Source organism: Pseudophryne corroboree, chromosome 2 (genome assembly GCF_028390025.1).
Source record: "Pseudophryne corroboree isolate aPseCor3 chromosome 2, aPseCor3.hap2, whole genome shotgun sequence".
Taxonomy (NCBI): domain Eukaryota; kingdom Metazoa; phylum Chordata; class Amphibia; order Anura; family Myobatrachidae; genus Pseudophryne; species Pseudophryne corroboree.
In genome coordinates this window covers 776645709-776670830 of record NC_086445.1, presented here as the reverse complement: position 1 = coordinate 776670830, position 25122 = coordinate 776645709, and positions in this window count along the sequence as shown.

The following is a 25122-nucleotide window of genomic DNA, read 5'->3' as shown; positions in this document are numbered from 1 at the left end:
CTTGTCTTGTACTTTAACAGGAGATCATGGATATCCTTGCACCCCCTGGCTCATGACTCCTTATAGCACACCCAGGCCAGGGCCACAAGCAGCATTTAATCACATGTTTACAGCCAAAAGGCAGCTGGTGGAGCGCACAATTGGTGTCCTGAAAGGATGCTTTTGTGTGCTCCACCACACTGGTGGCAACCTCATGTATTCACCAGAAATGCTAAGTAAAATTGTGGTCCTGTGTGCAATCCTGCACAATTTTGCTGTAAGGAGTCATGTGGAGCTTCCTGAAACTGAGGAATTGCCCAGAGAGGTCGAGGAGCCAGGGCTTGGGTGGACAATGATGTGGGGTACAGAGGTCCAGCGTGGCCATGCCACTAGGGCAAGAATAGTGCGCCAGTATTTCAGATATGCTTATGTCCTGAACACATTATACAATTGTTTATGGTAGTATTGATATTTTAAATGGTGTGAGGTTTAACATATGTGACTCCAGCTTTGAGGACAAAGTAAAGACATTTTTCTGCCATACATTTTTAATAAATGGTTGATATTAATGGATGATGTGTATGTGTTTTGAGTAGTAAAATAACTTACTGTGAACTTGTAAATGCCTATTGAACAACAGTATTGTTGTGTGTTTATCAGATATATTTAAAAGTCCTTGTTTTTATGTTTTTTTCACAAATACAGCTTTTCTCATGTAAACATAAAAATGCTAACATTGCTTTTTTGCTGATCACATTTCACATGCAAGCCTATTCCTTAATTTGTGTTTTTATTTTTCTTAACAACATATCCATCTGGCCACACTAATACTACAATACTGGATTGATTAGCTGAATGATGCATCCAAATGTGGGGAATTTTATATATATGAATAGCAGTGAGATTTTTAGCAGTGTGAGAGCCGCTAACTGTCGCTTATGCGTTCACAAGGGAGAACACAACACTGTTAATGTACAGTTATATTAATAAAGTTTATCAATACAGATGACACCATCACATTTTGGCCAATCAGCAGTTAGCACACAGTATAAATATTAGCCTATGTTGAAAAAATGCCACTGGCACCATGTGAGCTGCAGCATTTTCGATGAGGGAGCTGCAGCTTCTAACCATAATCATGGACCACTGCGTAAACCATACGGGACCCTACATCCATAATTCTAGCAAGCGTGTGGCCTATGTGGAGGTCCACAGAGTACTGCTGGTGAGGGTCCACACCAAGTGAACCATCGTCCAACTAGACACGGTGGTGGTTCGACATCCGCCGCTGTCAGCCGGACTTGCTGGTGCAGCTGCGCCAGCATTTTCGTACATGTGAGTAATCCGCAATAACACCTTTGTTTGCATGAGGGCAGTGGCATAAGTTCATCACAGTTGCCCGGAGGCAAGATAAATATTGGTGCCCCCCTATTTCCTATATTAAGATAAATATATGTATGTGTGTGTGTGTGTGCATGTGTGTGTATACGTATATATATATATATATATATATATATGTGTGTGTGTATGTGTGTGTATGGAGTGTTCTGAAAAAAATGTATATACTGTATTTATACATTTAATTGTCTTTTATTTTAAATCACACATTTCTTAGCAGTCATACCCAGGATTAGAATCTATGACTTGTTACACTAACAGCATACACTTTACTGATGGATTTATTTGCTCCTGTAGAGGAAGCATAAGAATTCTAACTATATGAAGTTACGTGTAATTGTCAGAGAAGTAACATCATATAGTTAAAATTCTCATATTTCCTGTACAGGAGCAAACAGCTTCATCAGTAAGGTGTCTGCTTCCAGTGTAATAGGTTGTGGGTTCTGTTCCTGGGTGTGATACTTGTAAAATGTGTATATTCAGTATAATAAAAAGGGTCTGATTTGTTAGGTGCAGGGACCAGTGAGGAAGTCGGCCACTGAAGAGATAGCGGCAGCTATCAATTAACTTAATTCAATGGTGTCACAGAATGGGAGGAGAGGTGCCCCCATTCAGAGCAGGAGCCCGGCGGCAGATGACTCCGTTGCCTCCCAGAGTTCTGATGAGGGTGTAGTTTAGCATTTAACTGCTTAACAATATTAGCAAACATCATGACAAATAAGAACTATATTGTATGCTTAGAGACTGTGTGTGGGTAGGCCTTGCAGGACACACTGGGAAATGCAGTGGGAGGGGCCCATATATAGGGGTATAGTCACCACAGAGGCTGTAGACAGACACCACTTCGGTTTGACATACAAGTTTACAGTGCATGGAATGTGGTCCTTCATTAATATATACAGGAATTACAGCAAGCAGAATAATCACAATGCATCCCATTAAAAAGGCCATAGTCCTGTGTAGTGTAAGTTAACATATATGTTATGTATAATGAAAGTGTTCAAGCTGGAGCCGGAACCTAGAGTGGCAGGTAGTAGGCCAAGGCACAGTGGACCACCGCAGAATTCCCATGTACTCCTGTGGCACAGTACATTCCTGTATATCTGTGCAATTTAGAATAGGAAATACATGTTCAACCGAAAACAAAAGAAAAAGTTTTTAAAAACCAAAATAGAAAGGTCGAAAATAAAAAAAAGGTAAATGACAAATAACACAATGGTACCATATGACACAAACATTTACAAAATTAATAATAAAAATAACACAACTAACAATAAATAATGACATATTTGTGTGTTTATATCTTTTTAGGCACAGCACAAAGGCAGGAATCTGATGAAGAACTCCAAGAAGCCTCCCCCCTCAACACCACCCCTATCAATCCTCCTCATACTCCTCTGAACCACCCTCCCCCCTCAAGAACCTGCCCCGTCAATCCTCCTTCTCCTCCCCCTCTGAACCACTATCCCCCCAACAACCCTCCCCCATCAATACTCCTCCCCCTCTCAACCCCCCTCTCAATCTAACCCCCCTCTCAATCTGACCACCCCTCTCAAACACCCTCCCCTGTCCAACCTCCAACCCCCTTTCAAGCCCCTTTCCCCATCCAACCTCCTTCCCCCATCCAACCTCCCACCCCCTTTCAAGCACCTTCCCCATCCAACCTCCCACCCCATTTCAAGCCCCTTAGCCCATCCCAAGCTACCCCGGTGAGTGGGCAGCTGAGGCCACTGAGGAGGTGGAGGGTGCTCTTCAGCCGTCGGGAGAGAGTAAGTAATTTCTACAACAGAAATGTATTTGTAAGCTGTTTGAAATGTAGATACAGCTACATTTGTTTTCAAACTGTGCCCCTACAAATGCTGTTCTGAAACACATACCAACATTCCCTGTCTCAGTTTATGGATTAAGGCATGCTATCACTTAGTCAGGACGTGCTTGGATATGTAGTTCACCAGCAGATGTAGAGATGCAGTCTGCTGGGGCTGGGCCTACACCTGAAATGGTGAGCCCTGGCCAGTCCAGATGTGGCTGTAGTACACATCCCAGCATGGGGGGTCATTCCAACGCATTCGCATACAGCGGTTCATCGCTGCAGTGTGAATGGGTCAGAACTTTGCATGCACAGTGGGCGCATTGCACACGAGCATTGTTGCCTGGTGATGGCTGTCGCCCGGCAGTGACCAGAATAAAGAAGAAAGTGATCACTAGTGCGATCGCAAGTAGATTGACAGGGGAGGCGTTCTTGGGTGTCTACTGTTTTCCAGGCATGGAGATTTGAACACAGGCGTGTCCAGGTGTTTGGAGGGCGGATGTCTGATGTCAAATCAGGGACCTTCATCGTTGGATCGATCGCACAGGGTAAGTAACTGCAGGGCTAGTCTACTTCTGCACAAAACTTTTTTAGCATAGCAGGGCTGCACAAGTGATCACTGCCCTGCTATGCTAAAATACACTCCCCCATAGGCGGTGTCTAGTTGGTTGTACGAGCAACAAAAAATTGCTACGTGTGATCAACTAGGAATGACCCCTATGGCCTGCACCAGTTCTAGCATGGCTATTTTTGGATTACATTGCAGGCCATGCTGGTATGTATAGTTCATCAACAGCTGGAGGGCCAAACGTTCGACATCCCTGACCTAGCTAGTGACCTGTTAAAGTGTGTTTTGTGCCTTGCTTCTATATCGTGTAATGTGAGAAAATAATTTTGGATTGTTTACATTCATTACAGATGATGCAGTTGGAGATCCCAATGCAATGATGTGGCAAATCGTGAGACGGATGGAGGACCACTGCCGTGGCCTCCTGGCAGAAATTATTTTGATGAAATATTTTTACAAATAAGTTGATTAATTTTTTTTTTTTTCAAAAATAAACATTTAACCACTTAACTGACAATTTTTTACTTCAAAATTGTTCATATAGTTTGTTTTTTATTTTTTATTTCACATAGTTTAAATAGTATTTTTTACAATATTTAAATATTATATAGAGGCTGTGACCTGACAGTTAGGAGCTGATTGTTTGGTACTTTATCACTCCCCATTTTAACACATACTAAACCAAAAAGCATATATGGTAAACTGTGTAATGTACATTATGTCAGTCAAGGATTACACACATTTAAATTATGTGCTATCGAATAAATAGAGCTACAAAGATTTGTAAAAAAAATGTAAAGCCTTAATTGAGGATTGTTATTGTGCAATTAGGTTGCCAAACTCTTCATTTTGAAGACTTTTAACACTTAATTGGACAATTACATTACAAATCCTTAGCCTAATTGGTTTCTTAATTGAGAAAGGGATGGATGAAATATTTAGCAAAAAAAATAAGCACTGTGTGAATATTTGCAAGCTAACAAAAACATGAGCAAGCCTGCAAAGGTAGAGCACATGTACAACAGTGTATGTGTTGCTAGCGATGCGTTTGGCAGTCATACGAACAGATCCTACTTTGTGCATTGTTGCATACTCGTTTGCAGAAGTACGTGGTGGGCGTTTGTTGCATTTGTGCGATGTTCTCGCTGCTGTGTGAACGCTGATTTCATGTGAATCAAATAGTGAACAACTCGGAATGAGGGCCTATGTGTCAACAAAACATGTATATTTGTGTGTTTTCTATCATTCGCATACATATATAGTTGAATCCACTTTCATCTTGCCTCCCTACACATTAAACAGCCCTTCTAGTCACGCCATACCGTGGTGTGACATTGTAGCACAAAGCATCTTTTCATGTAACTTTTTCCATTGAAATGAGAATAATTCACAAAATAATGTGAATAGGAAGCACAAGCAGCTTTTACTGATTAAAATGAGGTGTGGCATGCCTTTTTTTTTGTGTGCCACCGCGTCTGTATCTGCGCACAAAATGCTACGCTACAATGTTCTGCTAGAATTTCATATTCAGATACAGGTGCTGTTATACAAAGAATATAGCCATGCTACATAGAATTTTAAGCAACAGAGTTTACCTTGTTCACACTGCGATGCTAATAAGATGCATTTTTGGCAAAAAAAGATGCCTGACACTAACGGAGCTGTAAGGGACCTGGCATCTTACTCATGCCAGTCAACTCTTGCTGTCTGGCGTGTTGAGGCAAGATGTCTCTGTAGAAGCTTTATCAGCTATTTTCCTAATGCTCTACCAGACCAGTCATGGGGCTCCTTAAGAGGTTGGTAATGATGAATCAATAGGCCATAAAGAGACAATATGAGGGCACGGGACAGTGTCATATCTATAATGGGGCAGTGTGTGCAGTGCACACAGGCCCCTGGGTCTAGAGGGGGCCCACACTACAGACATTACACCAATTTCTTCTATACTCCCCTTTCCAGTGTCCATCGGTGACTGTGTGTGGGCTCCCTCCTCTCCCGTAGCTGTCAGCACCACTGCTAGTGCACTGAGCACTAGAGACTCTGGCACTGTGCCTTTTTTTGGAATCCTGCACATGCGATGTAGACTCTGGCACTGTGCCAGAGTCTCAGTGCTGAGACTACTAACAGTGGCGATGACAGCTACAAGAGAGGAGGGAGCCCACCCACGGAGTCTGCACAGGGATCCCCTCCTCTCTAGAAACACTTCTGCCATGGGATATTATGTGCTAAAGAAAAAAGTTCTCCTGACCTGCCTTTTGAAAAAGCTGCCCTGCTGTGCAGCGATATGCGTGATGGTTACAGGTGTATTATGCTATTTCGGGTGGACACTGAATATACACTTCATTGCCGCATAATATACTGGTGCTGGACGAGTATTAACAGCTATAGCCAGACACCCTTACCCTACAAAGCTCAGTTCATTTTAGCCTCTGGTGGTCATAAGCTTGAGATGGAAGCAATCGTACCTGCTAGCGCTCTCACCGCCCATCATGTCTCCCATTGCCTGGCAACTGCTTCCAGCCACAGCATTGATTACAGCACACCAAGGATTAATTTGGAGGCTACAAAGCCACTTATGGGCTCAGAAGTAAGATAACACATTTATATCTGGCTAAATTAATTTACTCAAGTGACATACCAGCAGATCTGGCAGACTGTATTACTGTAAATCGCCTCTGTTTCCCTATGGATGGCTAATCAAGCAGTAATATATCCAATACCACTGGCCACCTAAGTTCTATTCATTCAGCAAATAGGCTTTCTAATATCATTTAATTCTGTATTTCTTGAATATTGTCTGTGAGATATAACAAGGTATTTTTATATGTCTTTTAAGTGCATTTTTTATATTCATACACCCAGGAGATTTATACATTTTTATTAAATATTATTCATCAATATTCACTGTTGTCATATGAATTATTAAGCGGTACATGGGTACTATATACATTATGCCACAGACTACAATCTGGCCTGACTTTGGCTACAACAGCTACTCACATACAGTATACAGTCTCACAGTCTGGTCAGCTTCTATGAAAGCAACACATGCTCCAGCTAACTCACATTCAAGGCTCACTGGCCTGGCTTCTTTCCAGTATCATGTATCTCAGTCCCTGAGTTTGATGGGCTCCCTACAGGGTTAAATACAAGCTTTCTGGCTCTCAATAGTGTCCTTGCACAGTGATCTATGACTGGCTTGCACAATCACATTTTGGCTGGATATACAGGCCACAGCCTGTTCTGACTGCAGAGTCTTCCAGATTGACTCGCTACTATAGCCATTGGGTGTTCTCACAACTGCTTTCTCTTCCCTCCTCTACACAGAATACATGTGTCAGTAATACAATTTACCATCATACTGCCACACACACACCCGCCCACAAATAGGCAAACATACTGTATATATATATATATATATATATATATATATAGGCCCTTCCAAACATACAGCAGCCAGGAAAAGAGCACACCAGTCCAGGGTTTTCACAATCTAGCTGTAGCTATGTCACAGATTCTTTCTCTCAGAGTGGTGGGACATAAATGCCTGTACCACATGAAAGACATATGCACAGTACTCACAGTCATTGTAGTGTATCTGAACAAGTCTGTTGTAGTAACTTTCCCTCAGAAATTAAGACTCTGAGTAAAGCCCTGACATAGTTTAATTGGCCTCTACAGGTGCAAGCACTAATTAGCCTGATCTCAGACTAAAGACCTAAAGACAAAAAAATACCCTAGTGGATGGACCCCACCCTCTCTTTCCATCCATATCCCCAGGAACCCTTAACTAGCTTTTACTAAAGCAAAAAAAACAAACATTAAACTAGTTTGTTTTACAATCACATACATTTTCCTGGGGTTTAATTCATATAGGTTAAAGACCTGGGACATACTGTACCACTGCCATCTCCACTCAAAACACAGCTGGCATATCATACTATATGCTCATCTATGCTGGGAGTTGTGAGATGTGATGCATGCCACAAAGTAGGAGGACACATCTGTGTGCTGCATGTTATAATCCCAACCATTACAGAAAAAGTTTGTTGTTGTGATCAGGTCTGAATTAGGCTCTATAGCTCTTACAGGCCACTTGAACAACAATTGACCAGCTATGTGCACAGGAAGGTAAAGACAGATACAAACTTAATACTGTAACTGTAGTCCAAGTAACCCCTAATTTCCACACATTTCACCCTACTCTCACCTTTTCTATTTCTGTTGCAATAGCAGTTTGTGAAACAATCTATTTTCAATACTGTGCTACCATGGAAAGTGACATGTGTGGCATCTTGTGATAAAGTTACAGTAGTTTGATTATTGTTTTGCATCCTGCATGGCCGCCAATCTTTGGCATCATTATATCCAGTCCACTGAGTCTGAAAACTCCCATGTGTAGCAGTTTGCAAATGCCAAACTGCAGATTACATTAAACCACATATAATTTGCTGCAAAGCTCTGTTTTTCAGCCTAAAACATATTGGTCTTGAAATACAGTATGCATTTTAAAACATGCCAAAATGTGATCTGACAATGGGGCAGATGTATTATGACTGGAGAAGGTATAAAGAAGTGATAAAGCGGTGATAAGTGCAAGGTGATAACGCTTCAACCAATCATCTCATAGTAACATAGTATCTAAGGTTGAAAAAAGACAATTGTCCATCAAGTTCAACCTATTTGTGGTCTACAGTGCATGATTATTTTGTATAAAATTTTGACTGAAGTTGATGACTACTGTTACGTTTTACCCCTCTTTTTTATAATAACCATAGTGCGTGACTATGACCCGTAACCCTGGATATCCTTATCCATTAAGAATTTATCTAACCCATTCTTAAAGGTGTTGACTGAGTCGGCCATTACAACTCCCTCAGGCAGGGAATTCCAAACATGTATCATCCTTACCGTAAAAAAGCCTTTACGCCATATTGTGCGGAATCTCCTCTAACCTGAGCGAGTGTCCACGAGTTCTCTGTGTTGATCTAACCAAAAACAGGTCCTGCGCAAGATCTGTATATTGTCCCCTTATATATTTGTAAATGTTGATCATGTCCCCTCTTAATCTCCTCTTTTCCAGTGAAACATGCCTAGTCTTGCAAACCTTTCCTCGTATTCCAGCGTCTCCATACCCTTAATTAGTTTGGTCGCCCACCTCTGAACCTTTTCTAGCTCCAGGATATACTTTTTGTAGTAAGGTGCCCAGAATTGTACACAGTATTCAAGGTGTGCCCTCATAAGTGATTTATATAACTGGAGTATAATACTCCCGTCCCTAGCATCAATTCCCCGTTTTATGCATGCTAATATCTTATTAGTCTTCTTTGCTGCAGACCTACTTTGGGTACTACGGCTTAGTTTGCTATCTATGAGGACACCTAAGTCCTTTTCCAGTACAGAATCCCCTAATTTTACCCCATTTAGTAGGTAGGTGTTATTTTTGTTCTTGTTACCACAGTGCATTACATTACACTTGTCTGTATTGAAGCGCATTCTCCATTTCGCTGCCCAAGCTTCTAATATAGCTAAGTCTCTCTGAAGTGACTCAGCACCCCCCTCCGCATTTATAACTTTACATAATTTGGTATCATCTGCAAAAATTGACACCATGCTCTCTAGACCTTCTGTTAGGTTGTTAATGAAAATATTGAACAATAGCGGTCCTAATACTGAGCCTTGCGGCACACCACTTAGCACTTTAGTCCAATTTGAAAAAGATCCATTAACCACAACACGCTTCTCCCTATTATCTAACCAGTTTTTGACCCAAGTGCATATTGTGCTTCCTAGCCCTGTTTCTTGTAGCTTGTAGATAAGTCTCATGTGTGGTACAGTGTCGAATGCTTTGGCAAAATCTAAAAAGATTACATCCATGCCCACGTCATGCCACAGTTTACGTGACTGGGAACAAGTTTGAACATGTTACCATCAAGAGGGCTTCTCAAACAATTGCAGCTCTTTGAGATAGTAATGGAGCTATTAACTATAATCCGGCAGCTATTAATCCCTCCTTTTATGACTATTACAAAGCACTGTGTGATCTCAGAGAACCCTACAAAGCATCACTCCAAAATTCTTTAAGATCTCAGAAATACCTTGAGTCAAGTAGACTCCCTAAACTATTTTAATCTGATATAAAGTGTCTACACTGAACTCAACTATTACCGATGAGGAATTGTAATAAGCCTTGCAATTACAGCAGCCATCTAAGGCACTGGTCCTGATGGTCTGCCCATGGTCTGCTATAAAACATTCTCAACTTTTACTATCTCATCCTCTGTTTTCTGTATTTAACAGAATATTGGAAGGTGCACAATTCCATCCTGACTACCCAAAGTCTGTTATCATCATGTTGCCCAAAGCATAAAATGCCCCATTTGTCGAACCAACAATAGGCCGAACTCCATAATTAATGCAGACATTATGTTGTGTGCAAAAGTACTGGCTAACAGACTGAACTAACATTTGTAAAAGTTGATTGATGCCAAGCAAGTTGACTTTGTGCCTCTAAGATAGGACCTGCACAATAACAGGCAATTGTAAACCTGAATTCCTATATCAGTAAGCTTAAATTTACCAGCCATGCCATTGTTAGTTGACACAGAAAGGCCTTCAACCAGCTATCATGGTCCTTTATAATCGAGGCCCTGTGGACATATGACTTATGTGGCAACTTTCTGTCAGCTGTTAAAGGCTTAAATCATCGCTGAATATCCTTGGTTTTGATGAATGATCTTATTACTACCATCTTTGGCATGGGTAATGGAACAAGACAGGGATGTCTCTTTTGCCATTGCTTTATGCCCATGATCATTGAGCCTTTTGTACCCAAAATTATAGATAGTCCCAACATAAAAGTTGTTTCAGTACAGGAATCACAATACTACATATTTCTGTTCGCAGATGATGTGCTCTTAATCTTGACATCACCCTGACATTAGCATTCCATCTTCCACCCTCTATACAGAAACTTTTACAGATCAACTTTAATTATGTTTGGTAACTAAATTATTTTAATTATTTAGGGGTTAATGTCACAACTCTCTACTCCACATGATTAAAAAGGATTTATTAAAGTGGGCCCCCTATGTATCTTGTACTGGCCATATTTCGAAAAAGATAAAAATCCTACATATTGTAGGTTGCTATACCTCTTCCACACAATTCCATTTGTGGTCCTGGCCTTTTATTTCCTTGAGATACAATAACAATTTGGATCATTTGTTTGGTCTGATAAAAAATCCAGACTTAGCAGGGTGTGCCTTTCCAAATCAGTGGTTTACGGAAGTTTGCGGCTCCCCATTTTTGAAAGATCATTTTTTTGCAACAGAGTTAAGCCATATCACATCTTGGCATACTGTGGAGGGGAGCAGAAAATGGGTATAACTTGAGAATGGCCTGGTGGGTAACCAAATTACCCATTTTCTTCCATGACTTCTTCCAGCCATGAGACCAGTTGCTTGTGCAAGGGCTGTTTTACATATATGGGATAAATTAAACAAGCACTTGGAATTGATGCCCTCCCCATATTGCTTGACCCCACTTTGGCATTTTTCACACTTAAAATTAGGATGCATGTTCTCTTATATGTACCCTTGGGTATCTGCAGGGTTACCTAGAATCATGCATATTCAAGGGGACTTCACCCCACAAAACTTTGCAGATGTATGCATGAAATACAGTGTGACCCCTGCTCTACACTTTGCATATTTACAATTCTGTAATTTTATTTGCTTACTTACCAAACCACACAATATGGGACACCCCACTTCATTTTATCATAACTGTATCTATAATCCTGACTGTAGGGGCTCCATAGCAATACTATTCTTGTTGCTAGCCCCTTCATTTCCAGAGTCCAAGGAACAATTTGAACAGCTATGGGAGCATGACTTGGGGATCAGCTTGGTGGATGATGATTGGACAGACCTTACATAATGCCAGCTAAATCCTCCATTAAATTAATATACAGGAAAATTCCATTAAAGTATACTCACACTGGTATATGGTTCCCACACAAGTGTATCAGATTTGGCCATGATCTTCAGGCATTTGCTGGCAGTAGTGTGGCCTCATTAGCTCGTACAGTACATGCACATGTGGTGGGAATACCTCATATCTAAATATTGGAACTAAATCACATTTCTGGAGACTATGGTGATCACCATCTCCCCACCCAAGGACTCCTGACATGTGCTACTATGCAAACCAGTTAGGGGTGTGGTATAGAAGATCTACAGTAAAAGCACTAGGTTTACAGTTATTAGGTCAGCCCCATATGGTCAACAGGCACTAGGTCAACATGGAAAAAATGTCAGCATGGCCAAAAGATCAACATATGAAAGGTAAACATTGGAAAATGTTGGCAGGTACAAAAGATTGACAGGCACAAAAGATCGAAATGACAATGGTTGACACAAAAATGTTCAACACACTTTTGCATTTTTTGGGTTAGTGTGGATAGGTTTGTCATCTGGGACCAGCAATTGTTGAAACACATCCCCTCATGGGCTTGCAATGCTCACCACGCTTCAGCACAGTGTCTTGTTCAGCTCCGCTGTAACATGTGCAGAAATATTTAGATTTGAGTGGGTTATTGAGTGGGTTATTTTGTTTCTGTGCATGGAAAATACTGGCTGCTTTATTTTTACAGTGCAATTTAGATTTTAGTTTGAACAAACCCCACCCAAATCTAAATCTCTCTGCATGTGTTATATCTGCCTCACCTGCACCTATTTTGCCAATTAGTGTATTTTTTTGTTTGCTAACAAACTGAATAAGACCCCTAATACTGTATTTTAATCCATTAATGTTTAAATATATGTCCTACTTGGCATATATTTTTGGTACTCCCTACAATTGACTACTGGCCATCCTAATAAGACCCAAGCCTATTTGAAGTCGGAGCAAGGTTTCAGAATATTTTTAGACCCTCATGTTTGGTCCCAATTATTTATGTCTTTGTTCACGATGTCTAAATGTATTTCTTATGCTGAATTGTATATTAAACTGTTTTACCATATTTACCTGACTTTTGATAAATTGCACAAAATGTGTCCTTCCCAACCCAGTTTGTGTTTGCATTAATGTGGTCAAGTGGAAATGATCTACCATGCTTTTTGGAGGTGCCGGCATTATCCGGCCATTTTAGCTGCAGGTAGAGGATCTAATTTTAAAAGTTACTGGCCTGAAAGTGTCTCTGTCCCCTACTACAGCATTTCTCCATATTTTTCTGGACATTATCCCAATTAATCACATACAAATTTTATATGGTAGGTCACATATTTATTGCTACAAAAGCAGCTATTGCTCAATTTTGGAAACAAGATAATTAAGTTGAAAATGAATTTCAGTTTTCTGATGAAAAACATGACCTCCTCTTAATCTTCCTCTGTTAAGGCCTCTGTGATGAAGTGTTTCACTTGGCATGAGTAATCCACAAATTATGTTTGCCTTCCATTATGCCCATGATTTTTTCTTTGTCCTACATTATATATAAAGCTATAGCCTGGTGTTTTTTACTGTCATTCATGAACATTATATTCTGGTTTTGATTAATTGTGATCTCTATAATAAGCAACTTGTACCTGTAACCCTTTGTGTTTTCCTATTCTTTTTTCTTTAGCCCCTATTTTTTTATGATAAATTACAAAAAAAAACAAATCCTTTGAAATTGCAAGTACTGATACCTAAGAGCCAAAAGTAAAATAAAAGTGTAACAAGATTATATACAGGCAAAGTATGTTCCAAAGTATTGATGGCTAGAAAGCAAGCATAAAAATGTAAACAAATGACAATTCATAAAGGTGATATGATTGATGCAACCACTTGCTTCAGATTATAGTAAATCCTGAAAATTGATGCATGGGGAAAAACATAGAATGATCTCCTTTTTTGTGTTAAAAGCTTTCCAGATTTAATTAAATGCAGTAGCAAGGAGATTAATGGTCTTTTTGTACCAAAAATCCAAGGAAGGGGGTTTAATGTATTATATATCTGCTACCGAGAATCCATAGATTCCTGGTGGTCCCAGTAAGATACAGAATTTTTCCGCCCTTTGTTAACTTTCTCAATATATATATATATATATATATATATATATATATGTGTGTGTCAGACAGCTTCACCCACTTTAATTGAGTACTTTTAATCTGATTATGTGCATAGAAGATGTTAAAAGACTAGTGATCATTTACAGTAAGGGATTTCAGACTTTAGTATCAGAAAGTGAACTACCTCATTCCTTTTTGTTTCAAGGTTATACTGAAATTGTCCTAACAGGCAATTATTTGAGATTCATTTCTAAGAACTACATTCAGTAGTCATGTTTTGCCTATTCCTATGCTAATTTGTGCATGCGTCAGTTGGAACAACTGTCCTTCAAAGAATGTATGTTTTTTTTTTCCATTGTTTGTAAATTAGTTCTGTACGGTATGGTCTTTACATAAGTGTGTTAGAAAAAAGCTGATAAAATTCAATTATAGTCCATAGACAATATAGGGTACTTATGAAACATACAACTGAATACTGTAGTTATTATTGGTATATTAAAAATAATATCTGTATATAAAGAACAATAAAATGACTTACTGCATGTCTACAGGATTTAGTGATATTTTAATTAAAGCAGTTACAAATGAGTCACATTAGAGTATTACTGTGTCATAATGCATTTTTCTTTTTGAAAATAATCCTCTCTGTTTTCATATTCAGACTTTCACAGAGAATGATTACCGATTAACATATCTTCATATTCCAGTCCACTTATACAAAGAGAACATATAATAAATATAGCTTCTCTTAGCAAATGCATAAAATTACCCTGAAATATATTTACCCAAAGAAGATAACAGACACTGGAAGTCTGTGTCTTACTATTAGCATAGTAAGTAAAAGAAGCATTGAGACAAAATGAAGAACCAAAGTGGTGGCACTCAGTCTAATAAATTACACTAGATAACCAAAGAAATACTGTAATGTAACATTTCAGCAATTCATTTCTATCATCATAGATAGAAAATTGAAATACAGTATGCTCACCTTAAATACCCATTATTCCATGTATGGACACTAATTAGCCCCATTCATACAATTATGACATCATAAAGGTCAAAGTATCACTCACCAATGGAGGCAATACAAACAGAATATACAAATAAAAAGCACAAAAACAAATGTAGAAATTACATACATATTGAATGCAGTTTATTATACAATTTTAAAATTGAAAAATCCCAACTGCATATATTATAATGACAATCCTAAAGCATATAGAAAACATACACGTGTACTTACCCAGTGTATAATAAAGTTAGGCTAATGTACGCCATTTTTTTAAAAGGTGGTCTTGATTAAGTAATTATGAAGACATTATAGTAGCTACTTACAGTATCACTTCATTATAAGTCACTTACATTTATTTGTTGCCATGGAGACTGCTACAAGAAATGGAATCAACCAGAGAGCCATGGATGTCTGCCAATGCATTTTAAGCATTGGGTGGCATACCTAGCTCTCTGTCTCATGGATTTTGTGGCTTATTACTACTATTAGCACTACTACTAATACTAATGCTACTACTACTACTACTACTACTACTACTACTACTACTACTAATAATAATAATAATAATAATAATTCAAGTGTTTTTTATTTCAGCGGCCACTAGATGGTGCCCGACAAAGCAATTCAAATGTTGTGCAGTTCAGGCACGCATAGCCACCTGCACTTACCTTAATGTTATGTTGTTTCATCATTTTGACAGGTTTGTAACTAGTTATATTATATTTCACTTAAATTTTCTGATTGGAAAATGTAAAATTATTTAATGTACTGTATGATATAGTACAAATACAGGTAAAAAAAATAATTTCCAATTTTTTAAGGATATCACAAATAAATGAAGAAATTACTCACTTAAAGATTTCAGCACCAGAGCAAATCACAGTGAAATGTTCATTTAGTATTTAACCTATCCTTCACAAAAGAGGTGAATGGTCTAGCACAATTATGGAAAACCTCTGGGCCACTGGCATTATATGGCCTTGAAAAGTATTTGGTCCAGCCCAGAGCCATGGCAAGACAGCCACAGAGGGTATACAGCTGTCTGCCATGTACGGCATCATGGTAGATGTGGTTTTTTTGCACTGTGCACTATTTACAGTGTACAGTATGAGAAATCTGCAGCTCCCATGATGCAGTGCATGGCAGATGGATCCAGGCAGTGATATGAGGCAGCATAGGTCTGCTCTGCTGGCTGGGGGAGAGTAGGAGGAATAGCTGTGCTTTGGTGTAGCGTGAACCCAGGACATTGGTGTGCAGAAGTCTGGATGGGACCTGTCCTGCAGTGGTAGTGAGTGCCCTGCTGGCACTATACTGGGGGTTTGATGTGTAACTGGCACTATACTGGGGCATTATGAGTGTCTGCCACTATACTTGAGGCATTATGTGTATCTGGCACTACTGGGGGCATTATGTGTAACTGGCACTATTGTTGGTATTACTCAGGGCTGTATGTGTAAGCAGCTATTACTGTGCACATTATGTGTAAGGCCATGCTTAATTTCCCAGGAGAACATGTGCATTGGGTGGGATGGGCACTTAAAAAATGGGCCCCGGGTCATAAAATTCCAGTTTATGCAGACAAGTTTATCTTATTACACACAAATACAACTGTCACACTTGAACCTCTTCCATAAAATATTTCCATTTCTAAAAGTGGTAGTAAAGATGAGTGTGCTTCCCCAGCTCTAATACCTTTGGCAGGCTCTTACAACTCATATTCCAACTAAGCCAAAACTGATTTTATCTGGGCAGGCATATGACCCAGAGATAAAATGAAGATATGACAGAAGTTTCTGGCACCAGGAAAATGAGAACTGCCATGGTCACTTAGTGTCTGGCAGTGGCATGGTGTAAGGAGCCTAAAATATATGTGGTTCCAGTATTACTCTCAGTGAATGTATTTGTCACCAGTGAGAGCATTTTTTCATTGTTATAGATCATTTGTGGATGCCATTTTTAAGTTAATTTGGATGTTCAAGGAAACATATATTCCTGCCAATAAGTAGGAGTGCCACAGTATTCAAGTCCTCAGCAGATGGATTGGTAGACTCAATCATCTGGTTTTAAGTAAAATCATCATAACACCCCTGAAGAAGTCATTATCACAAAATGTGTAGGCTTCATCAAACTACAATTTATCATGTCTCTGTATTCGTATTGTCTCATCCAAAGCTCACACCTTTGTTAAGGTGAGGGTAGGTCATATTAGCATATGCTGTACATTGACCTGTTCACTGTAATATCGGTGTAAGATGAATTTTATGTATGTTTTAAAGAATACATTGATTAATAAAACAATGTCTGATTATTATTATCTTATTGGCTGATATTTTTGGTTAGAGAGCCCATTTCAGGTGTCCTGAATCTATTCAGCCATCAAAGACTCTTGGTATACTCAATAAGTGAATTCAGTATCATATATACTAGCGCACTTGGATATTATTATTTTTTGTTTGTGATTTGTATTGGTTCTCACTAACAGGGGTTCCATCGTAAGTGAAAAAGATGAGTATTTTTGTCTATATATATATATATATATATATATATATATTACAGAAAATAGCTTTATCTTGCTATGTGAACAAGGAAATAAAAAAATTGCTTATGTTTCCTTTTATTGATTATCTGTTGTTGGGTGTAGATAACGCTTCAGATACAGAGGATATTCCCCTACAACTTATTAGTCTCTGAACTACTCTAAATATTCAAATTTCTAATGTGATCTACATGTCCCTATATGACTTGACTTGTATATTCGCTCCCTCATACACCACTTTCATATATATATATATATATATATATATAATGACTGGGTCATCTGCCTGCCCAGAAAAAATCAGTTCTGGCTTTTATATATGGTGGTATAGCAATCTCTAACCAGGTGTAGTATTGCCACATCATTCATTTTTTATGGCTATGTAAATGGTGCCAACATCCTAAATTCCTAAAATAATAAATGCTTCAACATCATTATAACCATTTTATACACACGTTATCAATTAATGAATATATTAATATTCCTTTATAATATGAAACTTAAATACAATTGCTCTCTTAGAAATAGTATTTCCTATAATAATTGTCTTCATTATACTGTGCAGTAAGTGATTCCTATACTGCATGTGTTTTATGGCAGTTTGGTCAAAAACCCATAATAAGCCAACAAAAAAAACAACACTGTAAAACAGAGAGACATTGAATGTGATTTACAAAACCCCATCAAATCAACCTGATAGTAAACAAACTAGCTAATTTGCCATCAATATGCAGGGGTTTCAAAACCCCAGGAAAAGTTAACTTTGTAGGGAGATCTTTGTCAGTAATAGCATTTAATGCAACTCTTCCCCTGCACGTCGTGTCTGTTGTTGTGCCTTTGAATCTGGTCACTTTGTACACCTACTCTGGTATGTGAATGATACCTGAAACATCCTTTGCATATGAACCCTCACTCTATTTAATGTTGCCAGGACTGACAACTGCCTGTGACTTTGACTAATTGTATGCTGAGACTGACCTATGCCTGTATACCCTGACTTTGAATTATTGTTGCTTAGATCATCTATTAATATTGCTAAATTGTTGCAAGCATCACATCTAATCTAAATTTCTAATGGTATGGATCTGTCATTACTGCTCTCTACTTCTGGGCAGTGTTTGCTGGTTATCTTTGGTCTTAGATCCTACTGTTATCATCTGGTGCCTACAGTAAGTGTGGTACCTGAAGGTTAGTCACTAGTACTACTAATTAATTGCCAGGTTACAAACCATTGATTTGTGGAGATTTTGCCACATAATTTTAAGGGTCATTTTTTCAAAGCAATACATACCACAGAAGTGGAGCAAGTTAGTTAATAGAAACTATATTCTCTTGACTATAGTAAAAATGTACTTACAGGATCACTAGTTTGAGTCTAAGCCCTGGGGACAACCAAAGACAGATGTACACATAATATTCAACATGATTGAAGAAGTACTTGAGTTACATGACAATCAGCAAATAATGAGTGAGGAGATATCAAGAAAGATCAATGATCATTTAATACTGAAGTGATTAATGTGTTATTAAAACAAATTAACAAAACCCTTGGGAAAGATTATTTACCAGATTCAGATGCTTTTCAAAATTCACTTCATAAAGAGCAACAAAATAAAACCAGATTGTTTATAGCATATTAAGTGGGTAAATATCTAATTATGAAAGATTTATTGTATTAAAGGGAATTTAACAGTAAAAGACTTGTAAAAAAACATAGGCATTGCTTTCAGAATTGTGAAGCTTCTAAATATAATATGCAGCTTTTACAAGTCAACTATTCCATAAGAAAATGCAGGTTTATGTAAGGATCCCATGAATAGAAAGATGAAAAAGCAAAACAGATATAAAGCTGTAGAGAGCTGATGCAATAAGGAACTGATATTTTGGTAATCTTTCAGATTTGCACCCAATGCCAATGTTCATGCAACTGAGTGATTATGGGTAGACTGCACATGCACTGCAATTTCACAAATTGTAGCTCCTGTTCCTGTAATACATGATACAGGAGTTTACTCCTTATTAATCCTAACAGAAAAAGCATCATGAACATTTTAAACAATTTTCAAGTTAAGACATCTCAATCAATTCATAAATGCATGAAATCAGTGCAATCTATTCCACATGCAACAGAGAAATTAGACTTTTTTGCATCTACAAGATGTATACATACTTATTCAAATTGTAGCTCGACATTATCATTTTAATTTTGTTTGTTCCTCTTATAATTTAATTTCAAGAGTCTCTCCTTTGGCCTTAGAAGAGTCCTTAAAATTGCATCAAGGTACTGTATAGTTTTATTTGTATGACATTCAAATAAAAGGAAAAGTAAGAGAACATTGCCAGAAAAGAACACTCCAAGCCATAAACTTTATAGAGGAACAGTGTTGGAAATTTAATGTACTATAGGAAAAATGTAATCCAGTTCCTTCTCAACTACAATTATTAGTACAGAGACATACAGCAAAGAACATCTGTATCTTTTTAAAATTCTGCATCTATTTTATTAGTTTTAGTCTCAGCAAAGGGTATTGCTAAGAAATGTCAACTCTTGCAAATTTTCTCGTCCACAATAGAAAGTCTGCCTTTGGCATGGTGGCATACTGTATAAGAAATTTTCAGTTGGATATGTTCAATCAAACTGATTACAATCCAAAATTTCTAAATAATTTCATTGGCTTACAAAGATTACAAAAAAATATTGTCCATGGCGGCAAAATACAAGATTAAAAGATCATGGAGTTTTAAAACCAGAATTTGTTGTGAGAACGATGAAAACAAGCTCCAAGGGTAGTGGCTGTCCTGTACATACAGTAGTGGTGTAATGGGTGTTGTTACAAAATAAGAAACATCTGTGGATAAACATTCTGGAAATGAGGCTGGGTTCACATGCAAGTTCGAATTTTCAACCTCTTATAGGACACAAAAACCAGAATATTGAAAACCAGATACTGTAGATACTGTTTTCATAAACATCCGTGGTGGTATTAGATACAAGATCACAATAACAGAAGTATCAGCAATTATAATCTGGACATAAAATAACTTGTTATATCTCCCAACCCTGAATGCTTAAGGTAATAATAACAAATTATTGGGACAAAGCAAGGAATGTAGGGAGAACCGCTCAGAACATAGAGAGAAATGTATGATGCAAGAAATAGTGATCTCTGGAATAACTGATATCAGAGACAAGCTTGTAAATGAATCACTATACCCCTATAAGAAATGTATCTATGTGGTGTATGATCTTGTGACTGTCAGTGGTGCTCCCCTGAGTTATATGAACACAATTAATTATATGAAAGGAGAAAAAGAAAGAGACTTTGGTATGGGGCACGCTATTCAATAGAGAGCTACAGTTCAAGCAAAAATGCCAGGAAAAAATCTGTCTAAAACATAATATTTATTAGATTTGCTCTAAAACCATACTGCCATCTTGGCCAGGTCTTCTACATCAGTGACTGATTCTGTGTCTTATTCCAAATTTTTTGTCTTTAAAGCCATGAAGATCTAGCAAGAACTGCTAAAAATAAAGAATTTATATATTTCTTGAACCTAAAAAAAGCAAAATTATTCATCTACAAAATATAGGATTTGGAAAACATTAATTATCCTGCTACCTTTTTATAGATTTTGACTATTTTTTCAGTATGGTTTAGACAAGTGTCTTGATAGTACAATGCTAAAATGAAAACAGTAATTCTCTGTTATAAAATTAAGTTATTGTATTTTGATCCTGCTACCTTTCATTAGATTTTGAAAACTCCTTCAGTACAGTTTAGACAAAGGTCAGCATAGTACAATGCTAAAAGGTCAAATGTACAGTATACACTTAGTAATTTTTTTAGATACTAGACTGGCTTCAGATTATTTTATTAAGTGATTCAAGCAGAAAAGAAAATCAGGCATCATATAAAGCAGTTTGTGTCACCTTGGGACCATAATATAGTACCAGAAGCTCTAACATATGATCCCTTTTAGCCTTTACAAGATGTTCTTCTAAAGTGGCTTACATTCACATTGTTAATTTTATTTGTAATCAAATAAATACATCAAGCAAGAGAACTTCATGATCTATGGTGCAAATAACTTTTCCAAAACATATATATTTGTAAAGCGGTATTCCAAACTAATGCTACTTTTCTACCTAAGCTAGTTTCAACTTTTTATATGTATCAGGAAATACTCATTCCTTCATTCAACTAACATATGATAAAGCATAGCAATTATATCACTGGATTTGTTCACAGCAACCACTGTACAGTATACCTTTTGTGAACAAAGTTAATCAGGAAAACAGATTTGTTCAAACCAATCATGTATAATCTTGTCAATGACAGACTTCATCAGGACAGGCTATTGCAAGGTGGTTCAAAGATGTCATTGTGCTGGCCTAAAAGATTAACTTAAGTGAATGATTATTTAATTGGTATGGATATTGCACTTTAATTGATATATTATATTGTAAATAACACACCATAGGGCTCATATCTACCTTTTCTTTTCCACTGAATATCTTCACCTGATGTACATTTAGGGGGAGATTCAAATGTTTGAAAAGTCGGTTGGGTGTCTGTGTTTTCCTGTCTATTAGATAGGAAAAAACAGACACCCAACTGACTTTTCAAACATTTGAATCTCCCACTTAGTATTCTACACCACCTTGAGTATTTTTATAATTTATGGACACTGTACTATATTTGCTGCAAGCCTAACTAGTTATGCTGTCACTACAACACTCATATATATATATACATTTATATATATATACACACAAAAAACCAAACAATGTCCAGTGCATCAAGAAACAGGAAGCCTTTACATATGCAGCATCATATTAATCAATAGCAGGGATATCATATTATTATCAGCATTATACTCATCTATGGTAAGGACGTTCCCATCAATGTAGCTGCACATGGCCATCCCAAAGGCCCATTTCAGTTATCACCTAGGGTCAGACATATATGTATATATATATATATATATATATATATATATATATATACATATACATCATTTGGTGATGGTTCAATATAAGTGATGCTAAAGTTCTACTTCAGAAATGAAATCCTCTCACAAAAAAAGTCAGCTGATAAAAAAACAATTAGCTTTTCAGTTTAAAAGAAACGGATATATTTATAATTGACAATATAAAAATTCCAATGCACATTGGTGTGGCCTCTCTTAAGAATGATGTTATTCCTTCAGCTACATAAACCCTTTTGAGCAGCAGCTTTTCTTAGTAGCAATGTTACCTTTTTTTGTATAGGGTCACTCCCAATTTACGATACTGTACCAAATGCATTTCATCAATAATTGATTTCTTCAGGGGTGTTTTTGTGTCTGCTTCTGTGTCCCTGGTAAATCCACAGGTTTTAAATGATGCAGTCGTTATTCATTGCTGTATATCATATGTCCCTTGGTAAGCTTTACTGATAATTCCAATGAAAATTAATGGATGAATATCCACTAAATGTCTTCTAAACAGCAATTTTATGTCAGCAGCTCTGTGCGAGGCAAGTGTCCAATACTCCTTCCAAAGTTCCCATTTTGTTGAGAGAGAGACAGACAGACAGACAGATAGATTATTAAGACATATTATATGTATTTTCAGTGTTACTGGAAGATTGCCAATGTGCTAAAATGTATCTTGTTGAAGACTTGAAAACCCTCTAGCTATAAAAGTGTTAATTAAAAGCTAAAGTGTAGTTTTTCGATGTTGGACATTTGTAGCCAAAATGAAGCACAGCAAGACGCATTGCATGCCTTAACTATCCAATGACATTCCAGAGCAAAACAATTTGGATTTTGTAGGGCTATTGGAGGTTATCTGTAATTGAATCAATAGGTGCCTTATTTGTTCATGACACAACTGTTTAGTTTTGCATCACTGTCTTAATCCATACCTTTTGTACATTTAAGACAGTTTTAAATTATTGGCTTGTGGTAACCCTTTCACAATATAATGTGCATGAATAGAAATCTCTTCGCAAATCAAGAGTGACACACAAATGAGTCTTCAAATTGATCTTTCAGAATTTTCTGATTATTGTAAAACACTTTTTATACTGCAGTAATTCAGCACATATATTCCTTTTCCCCTGGAAAAAATATGTCTGCAGGAATTTGTCTTCAGTTTTTGTATGACATATTATATTCAATTGCAAAGGATTCTGGATGGTTTCAAGCTCCCATTACCTAAAGAGAGGTCATTAATCAGTGTTCACATTCACTTCAATGACAACTGTAAACACTTTGGGCACTCAGTGTAAGCATTTGCAAATGCGCAGCCTTATCTTATAAGCAGCAGAATACAATTACATTTGTTGCAAAAATAGCATACAACTCTTCATTTTTTTTCCTAAATAGGTTCTTTATTATAATATCTACAGTATATAGATATGTTTATGAAGGCATGTCATATTTCTTCTATATCAATAAGCTTTAGTTAAGTAGTGATTTATATTATTGGTGATTCCTTATGCAAATTAAGTAAAACTCAGTATTTGTTATTTATAACTAGAGAAAAGATCCAATGTTGCTGCCTATTTCTATTTTTATCAAATAATTAGTATTTCTAATTACTTTTTAAAAACAATATAAAATACTGTCATTAAAAAATGAAGGCATGGTTTTCCCTTCAAATGGTGAGAATATACCTAGGTAGAACTACAGCTAAGTAGCCATTAGTTCTTCTCAGAATCCTGCAACTCATTTGCTGTATGCTGAAATTTATGCCCATGATTGGGTCACAGGTGTTAAAAAAATCTAAACATGAGCTACACTGCTTACTTGTTTGGCATGGCTGACAGGAGAATAACTATTTTTGGGTAGCATGTACCTGTAGGTGGTAGGATTCGAAATGGAAGAAGTCTCAAAGATTCCTGAGGCTACAAAAAGCTACTGACACATCCCAAGAGTCACTACTAAACAACACTGTGCACACAGATGAGGTGCAGTTGTGTAATGCACATTGGGAATACATTCAGAGTGTGTTTTTACCCCATCCTTCATGTACATACAGCCAGGGGCATGCTGACCACCAGACCCGAAGTGAAGTTTCCCAGTGGGACGATGTGCGTGTGGCGCATGTTTTGTTTGCTGACATGTGAGGGGTGGTGCTGCTGCCATGCTTACACAGTTTACCTTTGGTGCTGCCCATGTGAGGCAACTTCTACAAATTTTCCAGGGCCACTTTCAGTTCCCAATCTGCCCTTGCCCTACACATAAATGTTGTTACATAACAATTAATATATGATTATTTAGATGTTACAGTCAAGAATTATAAAACATTTTGGTGTCACTAGGCCTTTCAAACAGCAGTGGAAATTTGAAACAATTTGTAATACCAAAAGCTGTATAATAAATTATTATTTTCACTGTAGGGGCTAAATTATTTTATTGTTTTCTGTGGGGGCCAATGTGTGTGTTTTTTCTTGTGGAGGACAATGTGTTTTACTTTTTTCTTGTGCAAAGTTTTTAATCTGTGCTTGTGTCTGAGTTGCACCGCGCATGCATGCACAGCAATGGTGTTGTACAGAGTTGCAGTACAAAGTCGAAAACACACACACGGAGTATTAGAAATGTCTTAGACATTTCTTTGTGGTTACATATAGAGACTTTGAATTGCTCACATTGGAGGCCATATTTAGACAAATGATCTGCACCTAGCTTAGGGCTGGGGAAAGTTATAAAAGATACACAAAACATGATTGCATCATCTGTAGACACTGAAAGTGGGCATCTCAGTCCTTGCATATT